The sequence below is a fragment of the Rhipicephalus sanguineus genome, chromosome 10 (genome assembly GCF_013339695.2).
Source record: "Rhipicephalus sanguineus isolate Rsan-2018 chromosome 10, BIME_Rsan_1.4, whole genome shotgun sequence".
Lineage (NCBI taxonomy): Eukaryota > Metazoa > Arthropoda > Arachnida > Ixodida > Ixodidae > Rhipicephalus > Rhipicephalus sanguineus.
Genome location: NC_051185.1, coordinates 67488648 through 67506955, shown reverse-complemented (window position 1 = coordinate 67506955; position 18308 = coordinate 67488648).

The following is an 18308-nucleotide window of genomic DNA, read 5'->3' as shown; positions in this document are numbered from 1 at the left end:
TTTAATCTAATAAAAGACAGCATGCTTTGTCTTGCAGAGGCCAAGCTTTAATGATTGATTCTATTGCATCCATGGCACCTGGAATGATACCAGGTGTCATTGGGATGTCTGCCAGCCAGCACCTGAGTGTCCGCACATGTGGACAGTGAAGCATTTCTCTGAGGAAGCGTGAATTGAGAGTGAATTGTTTCATCCATTTGGACCAATGTTTTTTTTTGGGGGGGGAATGTACCAAGCCTGATTCGTGCTTTAAGCAGTTCAAAAAAGGTCCTTTGACAAATCCGGTTCAAGCTTGTTTAAAACCTCCTGCTGCGTTACTTGCCTCGCCTCGTCCCTTTTTTTCATCTGACCGACTGCCTTGCGGTACCTTTCACTTCGTGAGTGAAGTGTTAGCTGCTTCTTTTTGGTGCGAAGGGTGTGCACAGAGCTGCGTTTTCTTCGCCCACTTTCTTGGCGTTTCTTGCATCTGCTCCGCGCTGCTGCCCTCCTTGGAAAATTGGAGGCCGCTCGGACTAGGCTCAGCTGAAAAAAAAAAGACATGGAAGAATGCGAAGGTATAGGCTTTCATCAGTCTTGTAGAGAAAAAAAAATCACGATTAAGCTATCAGGGCGCAATCACAGGGCTACTAATATACGGACCACTATGTGCTGCCATGCCATTTTTCATTGGAAGCAATGTGTATTCTGCGACTGAGACAGGAATCATAATTGATTTATACATTCCAAGCATTTTATCTTCAAAGAATCATCCATGATTAAGGAAATATCACAAAGCATTGCAAAAATGAACATTTCATGAAATGCTGAACAGAGGCAATGACATTTACAAAGTGGAGGATTTTGAATTATTCATCTCATAAATAGCTATCTGGGCTGCATAAGCCACATTTACATGAATGCACACCTTGATTGTGCATCATATTCCGCTGGCCTATCTCGCAGAGCTACGCTCATCACAACAAATCGGACAGCACAATTTTCAGTGTAAACTATGTAGGTCCAACTGCACCCACCTTATATTTGAAATATAAATAATTGCGTGAACTAAATCACGGGTTGCAGGCCCTGAACTATATGTATGGTTTTGTCAACATTATAGGTTGTGACAATATTACACAGGCTTAGGTGTCCATATCTACTAGGAAAACATCAAGACTACTGGTCCATACTTCCTTATGCAGATGCAGGATGTGTACTTTGCAATAATTTTCTCTCTCACTTTTTGCACTTACCATCACTTGGTGAAACCTGTGACGGTGGTGTGGGCCTTCTTGTGGTTGTGCTTGGCGAAGCGGCTGTTGAAAAAGAAATAAATATGCTATAAAAGGCTGGCAAGCAGGTATTTTAATACCCTCACTTTGCATTGCACGTGTGAATACTGAGCAACAGACTTATGGAGCAATTTTCACATGTGCCTGAGGAAAACTACTCAGTGTTTTCATCTCTATGGAATGAGCTCAACAAAGAAAGCACTGAGTCTATGCATTGATGTAGAAAAAGAAAAGATATCTATACCACGCAACAAAGTTTTCTTGCAGGGAGGTTGGTTTGTTGTGAACTCATACCGAGCTCCACAAACACTAGAGGAGTAAGGACGGAAACAGGACAGAGTACAAACTATTTATACTGAGAGATGCCAAAAGCCATTTTCGCTGCTCTATCTCCCTGTTTCCTCATTTTGCGTTTGTGCAGCATGCTATCAGTTCATCTATACCATGTAAACAGTGCACTCAGACATTTTTACTGGAAAGCATGCAAAATGCTTCTCTATGAGTGCAAGCAAACAACATTTTTTTCCCCCTAGAGTACATTTCCTGCATTTAAGGTTTACGTACAGCAATTGTTCTCATAGCACTGGTAATTGAAAAACAGCTGTGGCATTTCTACCTACTGTTCTAATTTCAGAGAACAATCTGCTCGAGTGTGCAGGTGTAGAATACAAAATAGTACCGCTCTTTGTTTTTATTTTTTGCAAGCTATTCGTGCAGTATTACAGTGGCACCACCAACCAAATATTCTGTACCCTTTCATTCCAAGCAGAAAGGTGAAACAGATCCTTGTTTGGTACACCTACCTTCCACACTAGGGGGGCAGTCTCAGCAGCAGGGACGGCAACTCGCTTGCAGTAAACTGGTTGTCTGCAATTAAAGTACTCGAACTTAGTCACCCTACGGTGAAAAAACAGCTGGTAGAGTAAATACACTTGCAAGCTTTTAAAGGCATGGCACTAAGCTTAATAAATGTGCTTGCTTTTAATCTCCACTAAATTATAATTACAGATAATTACATATATCCCGACAATATTCTCTGAATTAAAACTTGATATATGAACACAACTCGATCGAGTTCTTGTTTTTCCACTGCTTTTGCGAGTCGAAACGATATTGAAAGCTTATAAGGAATTATGGTGTGTAAACGCTAAGCGCAAACAGCGCATTGAAAAAAAAATACAGAAAAGTGAAAGGGTGGCGGTGGGGATGGGTCCGGATTAGAGAGGAAAAAAAAAAGTGGCCCCGCGCGATAAGCGCGGCCTGTTTCATGAACATCCAAAACCGAGCTTGGCCATGCCTTCGCCCGTTGGAAGCATCACGAGGGAGTAATGAAAAGATAAGCGAAACTGTTTCCGGGAGCTTCCCGAGAGCGAAAAGGGGCAGGTGGGTATCACGCTTGGTTCAAGGTCCCCCGTCGAGCAGCGCGGCAAGGTACGCCGAAGGGAAGGAATGAGGACAATTTACGGCGACAAAAATCCGAGCAGGCGGTCGGTGTGTAAACAGACACACAGATGAGGAACGCGGTGGTTTTCACTTGTGCAACACCGCAGCACACATTCGAGTCTGAAGGCAGTGTCCCGAGTTCGCTACTGGGGCCTCCGCAATAACTTTGCGAGCGATACTTTCGTCGGCTGCGAGCACCACCCATAAACTACTCGGACATGATGTATACGCACGCATTAAAGCGCTTAAAAACACAGCTGCAGCGAGCACAACAACTATCCCACTCCGTTAATGTTACTAGCACGCATAAGTTAAAGTAACACGTAACAAAACACCCTGAAGACACGGTTGCATGACACGGTAATCCGAATTGGTTAGATTTCATGAGATAGTAGAGGTAACGTCAGGCAGTGAGGCACGCACATATATACTAACGTGAGCAACCATAACTAGCGAACAGCTCCGCTTTTGAGAGGTGACGCGCGTCGAGCCACAAACTGCAGCCCGCCCACTAATTTTAACTTATTATCGTAACCATTTCTCAAACAGATAGCTGCAGCAACGAATGGCAGCAAGAAAATTCGCTGTTCATTCAGCAGTTTCAGATCATAACGGTCAACGACAGTCAAATCAAAACTTTGCGAACATCTTGGGAAATATATAATAGTGAACGTATAAATACCTGCATGTGGTCAGCAGGGATTCTGAAGAAGTGTTCGCCTTCATTCCCCGAGGGATCGCACCACTTCACGCCGCAATAAAGGTGCGACATCGCTGCTTCTCGCTGCGGTGGTAAAGTTTGCGTTTCTATGCGCTCTCGTGCTTGCGCGTCGTCTGCTTGTGCGCTGCGCAGGCGTGATGGCGGCGGTACCTAGCGGAGCCACGCACAGTCATGTTTACAAAACTTCTTTAAAACTTTGCCTTGTAATACTCGTGGCTGGTTATAGTTTAATGCAGAAGCACGTTTTTATTTACTACTGTGTACTACCGTGGCCGCGTTATTTTATTTTAATTAGGCTTACTGAGGCCTTCACTCCCCGCCCGTACCAGGTTCGCTGCAATCGTTTCGACGGTAGCGACGCCCCATGGCTCGGACGCCAAACTGCCATCATGCCTCGGGCCTGGCTGAATCGTATGACAGACAGAGTCTGTCAGACAAGACCAAAATCTCTGTGTTCAGGTATCCCAGAAAAGGCTATCGTCTTGAAAGATAACGAGGTGGTTTTCGCCTTTAAGTTGTCCTAGGCGAATTCATGAGGTACCATGTGAATTTTAATCAGTTACGAGCGCGCCAAAATGATCACGTGCTACGTGATACCGGCTGGCCAAAAAGAACAGGTGTTACCCAAGGTCAATCTAAATAGGTCGCGAAAGTCGGAACGAAAAGTAGTCGGAAACCTATTGCGACAAACATCAACACCCGCGTGACGATTAAAGCGCTTCTAGGTGAGGGGGGGACAAATAATGAAAACAAAAAAATTAATTAAACTTTTTTTCGTTTATTTTCAGAAACAGCGGGCATATGCAGGCAGTCTGGTAACATGGGCCAACAGTTTTGCGCATTTTCAGATGCAAATGGCGTCACTCGTTTTTGCACAGTAGGTTTGTGCCTGCCGTCCGTAGGTGATTTCCTCGCATAAGCATTGTTTTCTAGTTGTGGTACTTGGCAGAAGGTAATATAGCCCATCGCAGCCATCGGGAACCGTTTCAGTGACTGTGTTTTGCCAGCGCACGGCCGGCGTGCTGTCGCCCTTCGGGACGATGAGTCCGCCACGCTACGCGAAGAAACGCTGCGCTGTCTACGGATGCAAGAGCAACACGTGTGCAAGGTTTGTGTGCACGTTGAATTGTTCTGCTACTTCTGATTTCTGTGTTATATATTTTGGGGTAATATCCTGTTCAACTGCAATATTTCGCCAATAATATACACCTTATTTATCAAATCTGTCTTTTTCGTCTTCCGGTTATCTTGCAGGCTTCCATTATGGAGCCGTCATAGTGATAAGAAAAAGAACGTGCAGCTATAAAAAAAAAGTAAGAAGCGGCGCCCTGTCAAAAAATTCCATAATTTCGCGCACATCGCGTTAAACGTGACGTCATTTTCGCTTCCAGTTGTGACGTCATCTTTTTTTTTAATTCTGTTTGTCCCCTCCTCACATAGATGGCGACTGTTGCAACAACTAGCCACCGGCTTGACACGTGGGCTTCTACGGAAGTTACGCTACCAGTTTACATATACCTTGTGTTACCTTCATGGCTACAAGTGCCGTTTGTTAACACTCCCAGTATTACGTGCATATAAATACCCAATAATGTGGACTGAGGAATAACCGCCCCTGAAGCTCACTTGCTAGAGCATCGTATGCCTTATCCGAAGATTGTAGGTTCATTCCCTACCGGCGGCAAGTTTTTTTTCGTCCACTTCAATTCCTTTCCCATTATATCCTAATCACTACACTACAGTTAAAAACTTCCTTGGCTTCATTCTCTGACGGTTTTCATTATGGAAGAGGCAGTAACATTCGTAAAATCGCAAACCAATACTCACGTTCACGGTATCCTACTCGTCCGCCACGGTGGATGAGTGGTTACGGTGCTCGTCTGCTGACCCGAAGGTCGCGGGTCCGATCCCTGCCGCGCCTATGTCTGTGGAGACGAAATGGTAGAGGCCCGTGTCCTCTGCGATGTCAGCGCACGTTAAAGAGCACCAGGTGGTCGAAATTTCCGGAGCCCTCCACTACGGTCTGCCTCAAGATCATATCAAGGTTTTGGTACGTAAAACCCTAGATAATATTATATTATGGTGACCTACTGAACTGGCTATTATCGACTGTGCGCGAATACACCTGCATGTATACTATGATGTCCCAGACACTCTATGCCATACGGTATGGACATGTGCAAAAAGCCCAGCACCCAGTGCTGGGCAGTATCGAACATACATGTATCTTAGATACTATCTTAGATACTCTTTGTGTATCTTGTATCTGTATCGCGATACGTCTCGCAAAACGTGTATCAGTATCTGTATTTTCGATACATTGAATAATGTATCGTGTATCTTAAGATACAAGATACTGCGATCGCAATTCCATCGTGCGAAACAATAAACGCTGACTGAACTCCGCTTCCCAATCTGATACTGTTGCCACTAAGCCGCCACAATTAAACTAAAGGCAGTGACACCACTTTTTATCTTTCCGCCAGAGTTTTCAAGCGAGGGAAGGCGATGAGCTCTGAGCGTCCCTATTCATGGAGCAGAATCACGTGGTAGCGCTCGCCTCGTCTCGACAGACCAGCGCGCGAACGTCTACGCCCAACAGACCTTTCGCTTTCTTGATTTTTTTTCTTTTTAGTTGGATCAGTGCCATGACACTTGGCTCTCAGTGACTGCCCTGTGCGACGCACTCCAATGTGTGCGGCGTCTTTCGCACAATTTCTGGTACCTCTGTAGTGTCATTATCGAAGTATCTGTTGCATTGTGCATCGTTACGAAGTCTGAAGAATGCAAGAATGGGGTTGAATTGTGTCTCGTGGATTTCACACACCGGCATCTTGAAGGACCTCGTGGATGTAATTTTGTCTTATATGCAATGAGATTGACTTATATGCAAATAAGATTCTAACATCTATAGAACCACCGGTGCCCATTCTGCATCTAACAGAACAAACATTCAGCTAACAGAAGCTATATCGGCGTACCTCTATTCAATGAGTTCTTAAAATCATACTTTGATTGTTAGCACAAGCTCTTTCTAAGCTGTCATTTTCCATCCCATACATTACCTATGTGTCTGTATTGTTTTTTTCCCGTCTGCTTACTTCAATATGTCTTTAAGGTACTGCCAAGGTAAGCTCTCTGCTTTATTACTACTTTTAACTGGCTGCGTCATTTCTGCTACTGTTTGTGTACATATATTCCAATTGAGAGAGAATAAGAATAAAAGAAAGGCGGGGAGGTTGAGTTTACTGTTGTGTCAAGGCGATGTTGAGGACAAATATATATAATAATCTGCGCGTGCCTGGAGTATACATCAACAAAAATTCTGCTTACTACGTAGTAAAATAGCAAAATTGAGTTTGCATTATAATAACGTAAATTATTAGGAGCCATCTTACGGATGTTGGCAAAGGGAGTGGGGAGACACTGTTCCACAAAATGATCCGTTCTTCTCATGAGCGTCCCAACGAGTGGTTTTGCGCTATTTTCCATAGGCACTGAATTTTCTGTGGTCTTACCTTAAATGCTTAACTGCCACAGCTATTAGGGGTTACCCGCCGCGGTGGTCTAGTAGTTGTGGCGCTTAACTGCTGACCCGAAAGTCGCGGCGGCCGCATTTCGATGGAGGCAAAATGCTAAAGGCCCGTGTTAGGCTTTAAGACCCCAGGTTGTCGAAATTTCCGGAGCCCTCCACTACGACGTCTCTCATAATCATACCGTGATTTTGGTACTTAAAACGCAACAATTATTATTAGCTCTTGGGGGTGCCGCCTGTATCGGTTTCTATGCTTATTCACTGTGTTTGATACGGAACCGCTTTTCTATTTTACTAAGCTTGATATATTTACAAGTTTTATAGCGCGGAACTTCTACACAAGGCGCTATAAAACTTGTAATTATGAATTACCAACTACACCGAAGCAACGCGTTGTTGATATATTTCTTTTCCTTTTTTTAAGCTTCCTAAATGTTTTTACTGTTACTGATGACCAGGTACTTGGAGATATAGAAGTGTCAATATAGTGGGAATAGCGGCAGTGTCCTGCGGCGTTTTGTGCAACTGTACAATGCGTCTGAGACGTTTCTGGGCTGCACATGTTCTCTTGTAGAAAAAAAAATTTAAAAATTGTTAAAAAAATTGCGCATTACTGAGTACTTCGCTAACGAACGCTTTACGCCAGCAGATAAGAAGAATGTAAAACTCATTGCAGTTTTATATCCTCTACGTAAACACAGTGCGTTTTAAAGAATGTCGCTAACAGCGTTCCTACTGCTGTATACCTGCCCGGTGATTCGGTATCGCGAAGGCCGTAATATGTTTACAGGCAAGGTAGAACTCCCCAGTGCTATTGGCACCATCGTGCGGATGCTTCTTATTGAAGTTCTTGTGATTAGATGGCAAACCGCAAGCTCGTCGGCAAGCAGAGCAGCGACTGCCACCAATTACAATAGCTACAAGCAAAAAACCGCAATCAGCTAAAGCAACGCCAATAAGTTGTTTCGGAATAAAACTAATATGCCTTGAGCAAGAAATACAAAGCTTTTGAGATATTAACAGACATTTCATTCAAATGAAACAAAATTGGTGGCAGTGAATAAATTTTCAGTCGAATATTTTTATGCATAGGCGTTTAGTGCTACCTTATCTAGATATATAATAACAAATTTGCGAATGTATCAAAGTATCTTAAGATACAATTGGAATGTATCGTATCGGATACAATCAGCGTTGCGGTATTTTGTATCTGTATTTCAAATACTTCTTGCCTGAGTATCTTGTATCGTATCGCGATACAATGGCAAAGTATCTTTGCCCAGCCCTGCCAGCACCGTAGGCGTACAAACACTAAACGAGGAGCAATGGGCGGCCAAGCTATCAGATTCAGGCCTGAAGAGTCAGCGCAGCATAAATGAACGAGAACGAGAGATGGCCATTGACCGCGGCCACCTGGAGGCCGTGGTAAATGGCAGTGTGCGCCCCAGGTGGCCGCCCACCTATGGCGCACAATGCGCTTGCTCAGAATAAAAGATTATTCTCTCTCCCACTTCTTATCAAGCTTCTAGGGCAGCCCGTTCGCACTTTCATAACTGAAGTCTTCGAATGCCGATCAAATCAACCTTTCTCTTTAATGTCGGTACGTTGGGCGCGTAGAGATTAGACGTTGTGGCACGAATAATGTTTATCGAACCAAATTTTCCATGAAAATGTTTCCTCGTCGTGATACAAATTACTTTCGTCGAAAGGTAATTCGATCGGACTTACCGGTAAGATTGCACTTTGGCAGCAGTGCAGGTATCGCGTAGGCTAGATAACCGCTGGTCATAAAGGGAAACTGTCTGGATTCCAAGAGAAGGCAAACGCGCGAAGGGGAGGCAGAAAGTTAGGTGGGCATATGACATTAAAAATGTTTGCGGGTGTAACGTGGCAGCAGCAAGCACAGGACCGGGTTGTTTGGTGAAACATGGGAGAGGCCCTTGCCCTGCAGTGGGCGTAGTCAGGCTGATGATGATGATGAGGTTGTGCAAGTTGGACACAGACAACGGAACGCAATGCACATGTGCTTGCTTAACCTGCCACCTGACGCGGAAAGTGCTTGCATATAATGCGTAAAGGGAAATCTAATAAGAGGTTAAAAAATGTCCACACGTCATACCAAAGAAATATGCGGGCAGTGATACCTTGTACATCCAGGAAGTGTCAGCTCTTTTCGCGCCCCCACACATCAATATATTCAAGGCGCAGTTGGAATCATAGCTGTCGAAATCAATCTTACCAGACGCATGCATCTATTCTTGCCCAATAGATGACATATTTCATTTATGATGCTGCTGCAGAAGCACAATGCCCACATTCTTCGTCATTTTGACGCTTTCACAGTAGCACGTAATTTACCAGGCACCACTGAACACAGAAATTTCGCGAAAAAAAAGAACGAAGCTTTATTTGAAGATCGTGAATGGCCAGTAATACGTATATCATACGATTCGTCACTTGTTCCCCTGTAATATTTGTGGTGCAGGTAAAACGCGTAAAAAGGCAGGGATAATTTGCAATAAATAGTCTGAAAGCATTCTTAACAGAAAAGGAAAGTACTCTAAACAAGACCGACCAAGGCGCATGTGAATTAGAAATAATATTAGTAATAGCTATAATAGAGCTAAATGTCCGGTAAAATCAACCACTAACACTTAAAACACATTACTATCACGTGCCCACGAACAACGTGCTTTATGAAGGTAACCTTCAATGTCTACTATGAAGCAATGAGTACACTAACGACCCATTTTTCGGAAGTACCGAGTGCCACATTTCACCGCGATCAATGTTCTAGAAACACGTAATGCACAGAAAAGTTAACACTCGTTGTCTCGTCAGTACAGTATGCTCTCGATTTATAGCTTTACCTTGTATCAGGTGCAAGCATAGGTCGCCAAAAAATGTGGTGCTCGCTCAGACTGACTCATATTTTTTAGTATATATATTTTGCCCCTAGAGCTCACTCGGACCCCGAATTAGCAAAATATTTCTCAACTGGGCTCACTCAGACTCAGGCTCACTGAAATTTTTCTCAGCCTGACTCACTCGGACTCAAACTCACCAAAGTATTACTCACTAGGACTCAAACTCATCAAAGTATTACTCACTCGGACTCACTGAGACTCAGACTGACGGTTCTATCTGAGTCTGAGTGAGCCTTAGGGAGTCAACTCATGAGTCCGTTAGCGTGTAATTGGCTTTTTCGACCACGGTGTAAATGCTCTTGAACACCACTTCCTCGCATAATTGGTGCTCCACTTGGCGCCTTTTGATCTCGTAGATTCAGATATGAGTTATCAGTGGTTACAATCCAGTAAGGACATTTTTATTGAAAAAGATGACTCACATGAGATGCTTTTATCAAGAACTTCCTGTAAAAGAGTTTGCGGGAGGGAGGTTAACCTGCCCCCCCCCCCCCCCCCACCTACGTAAATCACGCCTCTGGTTAAGTGCACTTTATGGTGCAGTCATGAGAATGGCATGCGTAACTTTCGTTAATGTATTCCACCGGGGTCTAGCAATGCTTCAAAATTGCTTGCTGAATCATAGGAATGTAAATATAATGTTTATTACACTGCTATAAAAGCGGAGCCAACAGTGCAACCACAGACGTTTATCTGATATGACGCCTGTATCGTAGGAGTACATATGTAGCGTTTATTGCTTTCTTGTAAAATTAGATAGCCAGCACCACAACCACAATTGACGTTGCCCCGACATTACGCCTGCATAGGCTGCTTTTTTCAGACCAGTTTATAGACCTGGCATGGCTCTGTGGTATGATACCTGATTCCCACGCAAAATGCTTGGGTTCGATTCCCCCTGCTGGGATCCTAATATTTATTATTTCCATTCCTCGCGTCAACGCTGCCGATGTCAGTTTTTCTTAACGCTCTCGCATTTAAATTACCATTGTCTGTTATCGCCATCCCTGGGTAGATGTAAACTGTCAGTCACTTGTGGCGCATACCCGTACACCGCGGTAAACGGGTGTGTGCCACACGTGCCTGGGGGAAAGAATTTGATGATCTACGCGATAGGATGACACGACAGTCATATTCGTCAAATCCTCTTACCCTCCCATCCCAATTTTGGTCTACATCAACTTAATGAGGCGATCATGAGAGCACCCAGACGTAGGCGGCTAGATAGATAGATAGATAGATAGATAGATAGAAACGCTCAAAGTGCCAAAGGTTCGCTAAGAAATGCTTCGCATTTGATAGTTGTCACAGAAACATACAACACATGCGCTGTGTTGTATGTTTCTAGATTCTGGATTGTTTTGAAGTTGATTCTCGCATTTCCAATATGTTATTTGCTACTGTGTGGTCGATCTGCTTTCTATACTGATCAACTGGCAAGGTCCACGTGTATAGTTGGAGTTGATGCTGTTTGAAGAAAGTTTTGTCGCATGTAATGATGTTTCTGGCTGAATATTTTCAACATTCTCAACATCCTGTCATTCATAACAATACGACAACGACAGAGAATTGAAAAATATCGTTGCTGCCCTGCCCAAGAGTAGTCCCTCATCAACATGTTGGCTCCCGTGGCACTTCTTTGTTCCGAGAATTCTGATCATTTTGAGTGCTCATCTTCCCTTGAACTTTTATGTTGTTTACATTGAGCGTGAGTCACACGCTTAATGTCGGAAAAGAGCAAATCGTATTGTGCTTCTTAACACTTTCTTGGTGGTTAGCAATGTGTATTTTTGACACCACTAATTACTATGCCTAAGGGCAGGCTTTCGAAAAAAAAAAAAGCAAAACATTTCGTTTTTTGACCACCTCTCATACAAAGTTCGATGGCTTGCTACTCGGTCAGTTCCACAAAATCGTGACGACAGATTTCTCTGAGAACACACGATCATTTTGAGTGCTCATGTTCCCTCGAACTTTTATGTTGTTTACATTGAGAATGAGTCACACGTTTAATGTCGGAAAAGAGCAAATCGTATGGTGCTTCTTAACACTTTCTTGGTGGTTAGCAATGGGTATTTTTGACACCACTAATTACTATGCCTAATGGCAGGCTTTCGAAAAAAAAAGCAAAACATCTTGTTTTTTGACCACCTGTCATACAAAGTTCGATGGCTTGCTACTCCGTCAGAGACACAAAATCGTGATGACAGACTTTTCTGAGAACACACGACTCATCAAAGGATGCATTTGTGTTTTCCAACAAAATTATTTGCGAGTCAGAGCTGTCGTGTGTGCTTTCCTGCCTTGTGTCGTCAGTTTTCTGCCCTACCCTTCTAGATAAATGTCTGTGGGTACCGTACAGGTGTCTATACATGCTCGAGTATTTCTGTCGTCAGTGCGATGCCTACTCTGAAAAAGGCGTACTAGAATAGCAGGCACATAAACATTAAATAGGAATTGTTCAGCTGCCGCAGCATTCGATATTTCGTTTTCAATAGACGCTGCTTTGTAATGGTGACATGAAGGAGCATTTGAAGACACCACAGCAAACAGCTTACACGGGGGGCTGTGGTACCATTCGGCAGTAGTCGGGGGAAAAGATCGGTCATTAACTCCTTATGCACTTTCAAAGCCTGACGTCATTGTAAACTGCCAAGAAACATGCAAAAGACCTTTTAAGGTGAAGCAAGCATTAATAAAAGCAAATGCAAAATGCGAGATAAAGGTTTGCTGCCTCGCGGTGTACCGGGAGACAGCGCAGGAACAGGAAAAGTTATTCAAGTTATTGTGTGTGTGTGTGTGTGTGTGTGTGTGTGTGTGTGTGTGTGTGTGTGTGTGTGTGTGTGTGTGTGTGTGTGTGTGTGTGTGTGTGTGTAGTTACGTCGTATGCTTGGGTGTATAATACATGGTTATAATTAAAACACAAAAAATACTTATCTACATACTATCTACATATCTGAATCATTTTAGGCAGCGGATGACTGTGTATTATGTGTTAAAAACTTGTGTACGCTTTCAAGTTGGCATTCTCGCTTCGAATATATAATGGGTGCAGCTCGTTAAAATAACCCTGGCGGGGTTTATGTGGAGGTGTTCTTCCGTTTACAATGTCATCGATAAAGTTACCTTTGTCCAACAGAAAAAAAAGTGTTTCAAGCACCCATCGCATGCCCTTTCTGCACTTGAAAGCTGCTTACGACAATTTCACCCACGAAGCCACTTCCCACGAAGCCATTTCATGGTTTTCCACACTAAAACACTATTTTCTGCAATGAATACACATCATTGCAAGAAACATTGGTTGCGCACAAACTAGACCGGGGCACAGAATACACAACCGAGCTCGTCCGTGTCTTCTGTGTTCTTTTCCAATTTGTGCGCAACCAAGTTTCCTTGTAAGTATGAACCAACTCGAGAAGCAGAAAGTCTTACTAATACATGTCACGCTGTCGTAAATGAGATATATTTTATGTTTATTTACTTTATTAAATTCCAAGAGGCTTTCCCTACGTTTACTTTTTGGCAACAAGATGGCTTTAATATCGTCCTACACTTGTCCAACTTAATAAAAAATTCGCGCTCTGGAGAAACGCTTCGCTTAGCGCTCGTTTCCCGCATTCGCCATCGATCATAAAATGGTCAATAAATCAAGCTTACGGCTAAATAAGCCAGCCCGTTTGTATATCTCACAATCGCGGCCCTAAACAAGTGTGGAAGCAAAACAGCATTGTTGGCGTTACGCAAGCTTGTTATGGCCGTATACTAACACTGTGATTGTTGCTGCTGCGGTGAGGATATGGAGCAAATACGCCACACGTATTAGCGCTTTCAAGTTTCCGTAGCTGGAGGACTCTTCCAATGTGGCCTACGCAGAAAAGCAAGTCATCCGCCGAGGTGGTACAGCTGATAAGGTACTCCACTGCTGACCCGAAGATTCCGGGTTCGATCGCATCCGTAGCTGTCGCATTTCGATGGAGGCGAAACACGAGAGGCCCGCGTACTGTGCGATATTGCATGTTAATAAACACTAGACGGTCGAAATAATGAACATTAGATGATCGATCGCCCTCCACTACGGCATGCCGTGGTTGTTTCGGCACCTAAAACCCCAGATATTATTATTATTATTATCATTATTAGAAAAGGAAATCGAAGCTAAACAAGTTGCCTATGGCGGGGTTTTTGGAGATGTGCTATACTTTAGAACAAACAACAGGCGACAACAACACTGTTAAAAGAACTTGATACTGAGCGCAGTGAAGCTTAAAGACCGCACAGAATAAAATCCTTACAAGTGTTCGAAGTTCCCGTCGTGAGCCTGACTTTCCTTCATCGACAAACCGTTCTCTGTTAATGCTACCAAGAAGCCTATAATTTTCGTCAAAACATGCTGTGATTCTACTCTCAAATAGCCTTCTTCTTGAACACGAAATGTCAATGTATTTCTGCAGCATCAACGTATTTTTAAGCGTCACTACGAACTTTAAAAAATTAAAAAAAAAAAGCTTAGAGCGGGCATACAGAAATGTCTTGTCGCTCTTTCGCAACTTGAAACTTCTCCAAGTTGTCGCAGTCTCTTCATTTTAGCGGGCCGAATATCGAACTTAGTTTTCTCTTTTAGGTCGTTTTTGTACACTAGCCGAGTCCGAAGTGTTCTTTTCTGAGCGCTGTTAATTTTGTTGACGTCATTCGTTCCCTGCTCATGCAGCCGGGGGATGTTCAACTAGCCGGAGTGTTGACGCAGCTGCTCTACTTGTTCAACCGCAGAAGCTATCTAGGGCAGCGAAAATTAATTTCAGGAGTAATGACGCCTAAAGGTTAACTTAAAGGGGCCACACGACACTTCCTGAACATGGTCAGAAAATGCTATCGACCTGTAGTCGAGGCTCCTGTGAGCATGTCAGCCAATTATATTAGACTGTTTTAGTTTAGCGGGCTTAGCGGAATAGCGGGATCGAAATGCGCATGCGCAGTACGCTAAACGACCCGTAGGGCTTACCGTACGCACGCTATTTTTCAGATTTAGCTTTATCGTGTTTGCGTGGTTAACGTAGTGTACGTAAAACACGGCGGCGGTTTTCGACGCCCGCTTCGAACTGAATTTAGCGTTGATGTGGACGGATCCACTTCTTTCGTAGCAAACGACTGCGTATAATGGCTTCGCTTGCCTTCAGGTAGCTTCGACGATCGAGTATCGAGCTTAGTTTCTGAGGTCGCTTCCCACTTTGAACGTCCCTAGGCCGAACTAGAAGATTGATGTAAACAAATCTCCGACATAAAAATGTTCGCCTTCCGTGTGTGGTTCATATTTATTTGCTTTTATTGTCACTAAAAAAGTAGTAATATTGCTGCGTGCAGGAATACAAGCGAACATTCTCATTTTTTTTTTCTTTTCACATTTTACCGCATTCACCCACCGCTAGGTGACGCCACCGTCCCAGCTTGAGCACGTAAACGCTATCCCGCTAAACCAAAACGCGCTGTCCGCCACGAACGTTTGCGGCACAGTAACGCTATTCCCTTAACCCCCGATATCATGCCAACGCTAAACTATAACAGCCCGACAGCGTCATAAGCTCGCGGACACGGCCATTGGCTGGTTTGAGCATCGTGAGCGGCATATTTACGGCGGCCGCCGCGGTGTCCCGCCAGGTACCCAGGCCACGCTCTATGGTGCTGGAATTACACGCTTTATAATTACACGAGTATGCTCGTGATCATGCTGAACGTGATTTGCGCGGGCAGAGAAACAAAGGAAAAAAAGGGTCCAAGGTCATAAAACGTATACTTGAGGAGAGGAGAACGTCTAAATCCTCCTCAAGAATGTCGTCCTGCTCGTGTCTCTCTTCTGTGTATGTTTTTTTTTCTAGCGGAAGTATGTCTTACAGTCACAAAACGCGTTTACGTACAAAGGTAGCTTCTCGTCCCAACGACGTCCCAGTGACGTCCTAGACTGTTTTCTTTTTGTCCCTCGTTTTAAGTTCCACTGCTCAAACTAGTTACTTCTTGTCCCCCTTGTCATCGCCGCCCCCGCCCCCCTTCCTTCCCTGTGTAGCTTTCAGCGCGCTCGCTGAGACTAAAGAAGAAAGAAAGTAGGGTGGAAGTTTGAGCTAGTTGGTGTAGTATTATTACCGAAAGGGGAGGGGTTATGAAGCGCTAAATGGACGACGTGGACAAGGGCTGCCTGGCGTTTGTCATTTCTCCGCTCATGTCCACGTCCTCCGTTTAGCGCTTCACCCACCCTCAAAAAGAAAGCGCTTTGGATGTGCTACAAATCTCTGTAACTCTGCTCGTACTCGACGGATACAAAAAAAAAAAAATTTCCCCCCGGTCTTTTGCGAGGCAATGAACTCGGATGCTGAAGTCATTTGATGATTACCTGGAAAGTGTTGCAGGCTCCCTTTATAAAACGACGCGTCAGGCGGCAAACAACTTAAGGAAGTGAAGGAGCGATATAGAAAAAAATTACACCATTTCCCACTAAAGGGAACCATGTGGGGATGCGAAGCAGCGCATAGGCCGACTTGTAGTTGCTGTTGCTGTTACTCGTCCCGAACTCTTGTCGGAGCACGCCACGCGGGTTCATCGCGCGTCTGCAGAATCTCGTTCCCAGACGCCATCACATGATTGCTGAGAGAGTGTAAGGGGGAGAGGCCACAGCGTCTTACCCAGTCCCTTACACAGGCCGGAACGCGCTAGCGCGTGCCAACACACGTGGTTTTGTCTGCGTTACGCCAAGCAGCCCGGGCCCCTAAAATGCTCTGCACGTATCATCATCAAGGCGGTCGAAGAACAAGAAGAAGAAGACTTCTCCTTGGCGCGAGCGCGCGCTCAGATGGCTATGCTAGGTGGTAGAAAGCGGACGGTCGCCAATTGAACTACGGACACAGCCCCGAGCAAAATCTGCTTCGCATCTAAAACGGTACCGGAACACCGTATCACTCCATAGATGTACAATGCTTATAGAGACAGACGCCACCCACGCAAATCGGTTTGTCTGCGAGTTCGAGGAAGATAAATATAGATTACGGCGAAATGGATTGATCTTCTGTGTATAGTCAGCAGCGGTAGCGTCAAATTTTGCCCACGCTCACGAAATCGCAGTGCAGCATCCTAACCATCGCATATACATTTCTTTCACTCGAGAGAAACACGGCAACGTCAACTTCGTAGAACCACATTATTGAAGGCAATCTACCCGTTATCTTTTAGATTTTCATTTCACAAAACCAAAATTCTCTGCAACGATCATGAATCGTTGCATCGTAAGCTGCTAGCAAACGGTAAGAAAACAAGAACCACGACTACGGAACGGTCAAAGCGACGGAAACGGTGCTAATGACAGCAGTCTAGAAGACTCTTCTCGCAGTGTTGGACACGCGCATGGGCATCCGATCACTTTCGTCAAAACTAAAGCTGTACGTGAGTTTCTCCCCCTCCTTGTGAAAGCAATTTCAAGTGGCTAGGAAGATACACGTACTAAGAGGCGTCGTAAGTGAGCCACCGTATAAATTATCTCAAAGAGTCGGACGGAACCCCTCTGATCGGGAATTTTTTTTTTATTGCGATTGCAATTATATTGACAGTCTCGGCTGATTTTTGCCGTCGCCGTCGTCATGCACCGTATATGTATATGTCTATATATATATATATATATATCAAAGCCACAAAGGAAAATAATTCAGAAAAACTTTCCGACGCGCGGAACCGAACGGGCGACCTTCCGCTTTCCAGCGCGCGGCGTTAGACGGTTAGGCCACGAAGAGCCCCGTCTTTCAGCCTGCTAACGGCGAGCTATTTAAATACACCACTTACATCAGTATGCTTTCTGAGTTACCACGTAGATGGCGCGATGTCCGCGCGTGGCGCGCTTTAGAGATCGTCGCCCGTTCTTGCGAACGCCGTTGCTCTTCGCCTACAGGGCGTGGTCGCCTTCGTGCGCTTATCTCGAGGAAAGAAGGGGGCGGCTCGCGGGGGGAGGGAACGGGGGGTTGTATGTCTTGTGCTTTCCCTGCGATGTCTGCGCTGAAGTCACAGAGCGTACGAAGGTCGCTTCGACGCTGCAACGGCCGCGTTTGCGAAAGGGGCGCGCTGTTCAAACAGAAATAAGTAACGACTGGGACAGTTCGCGCTCGTCCTGTATGTACCTGTTCGTTCGTTTCGTGCGTCCTGCTTTATGTTTGAGCAGTGCGCTTCCAGTGTCGAGCTGTGACGCATAATAGATCGCGCTGGTGCTGTGTGCGTTCTTTTCGTGCGTCCTTTGGGCTCGAGCGACGCGCTGGCAATTTCGAGCTGCTTTCCGTTCTTCGCGTTACATTCCAATTTATTGCTATCGCATTCATTGCTTCGCCGTTGCGGCGAAACTGTGATTTTTTTATAAATATAGACACCAGTACTCATATTATATGTAG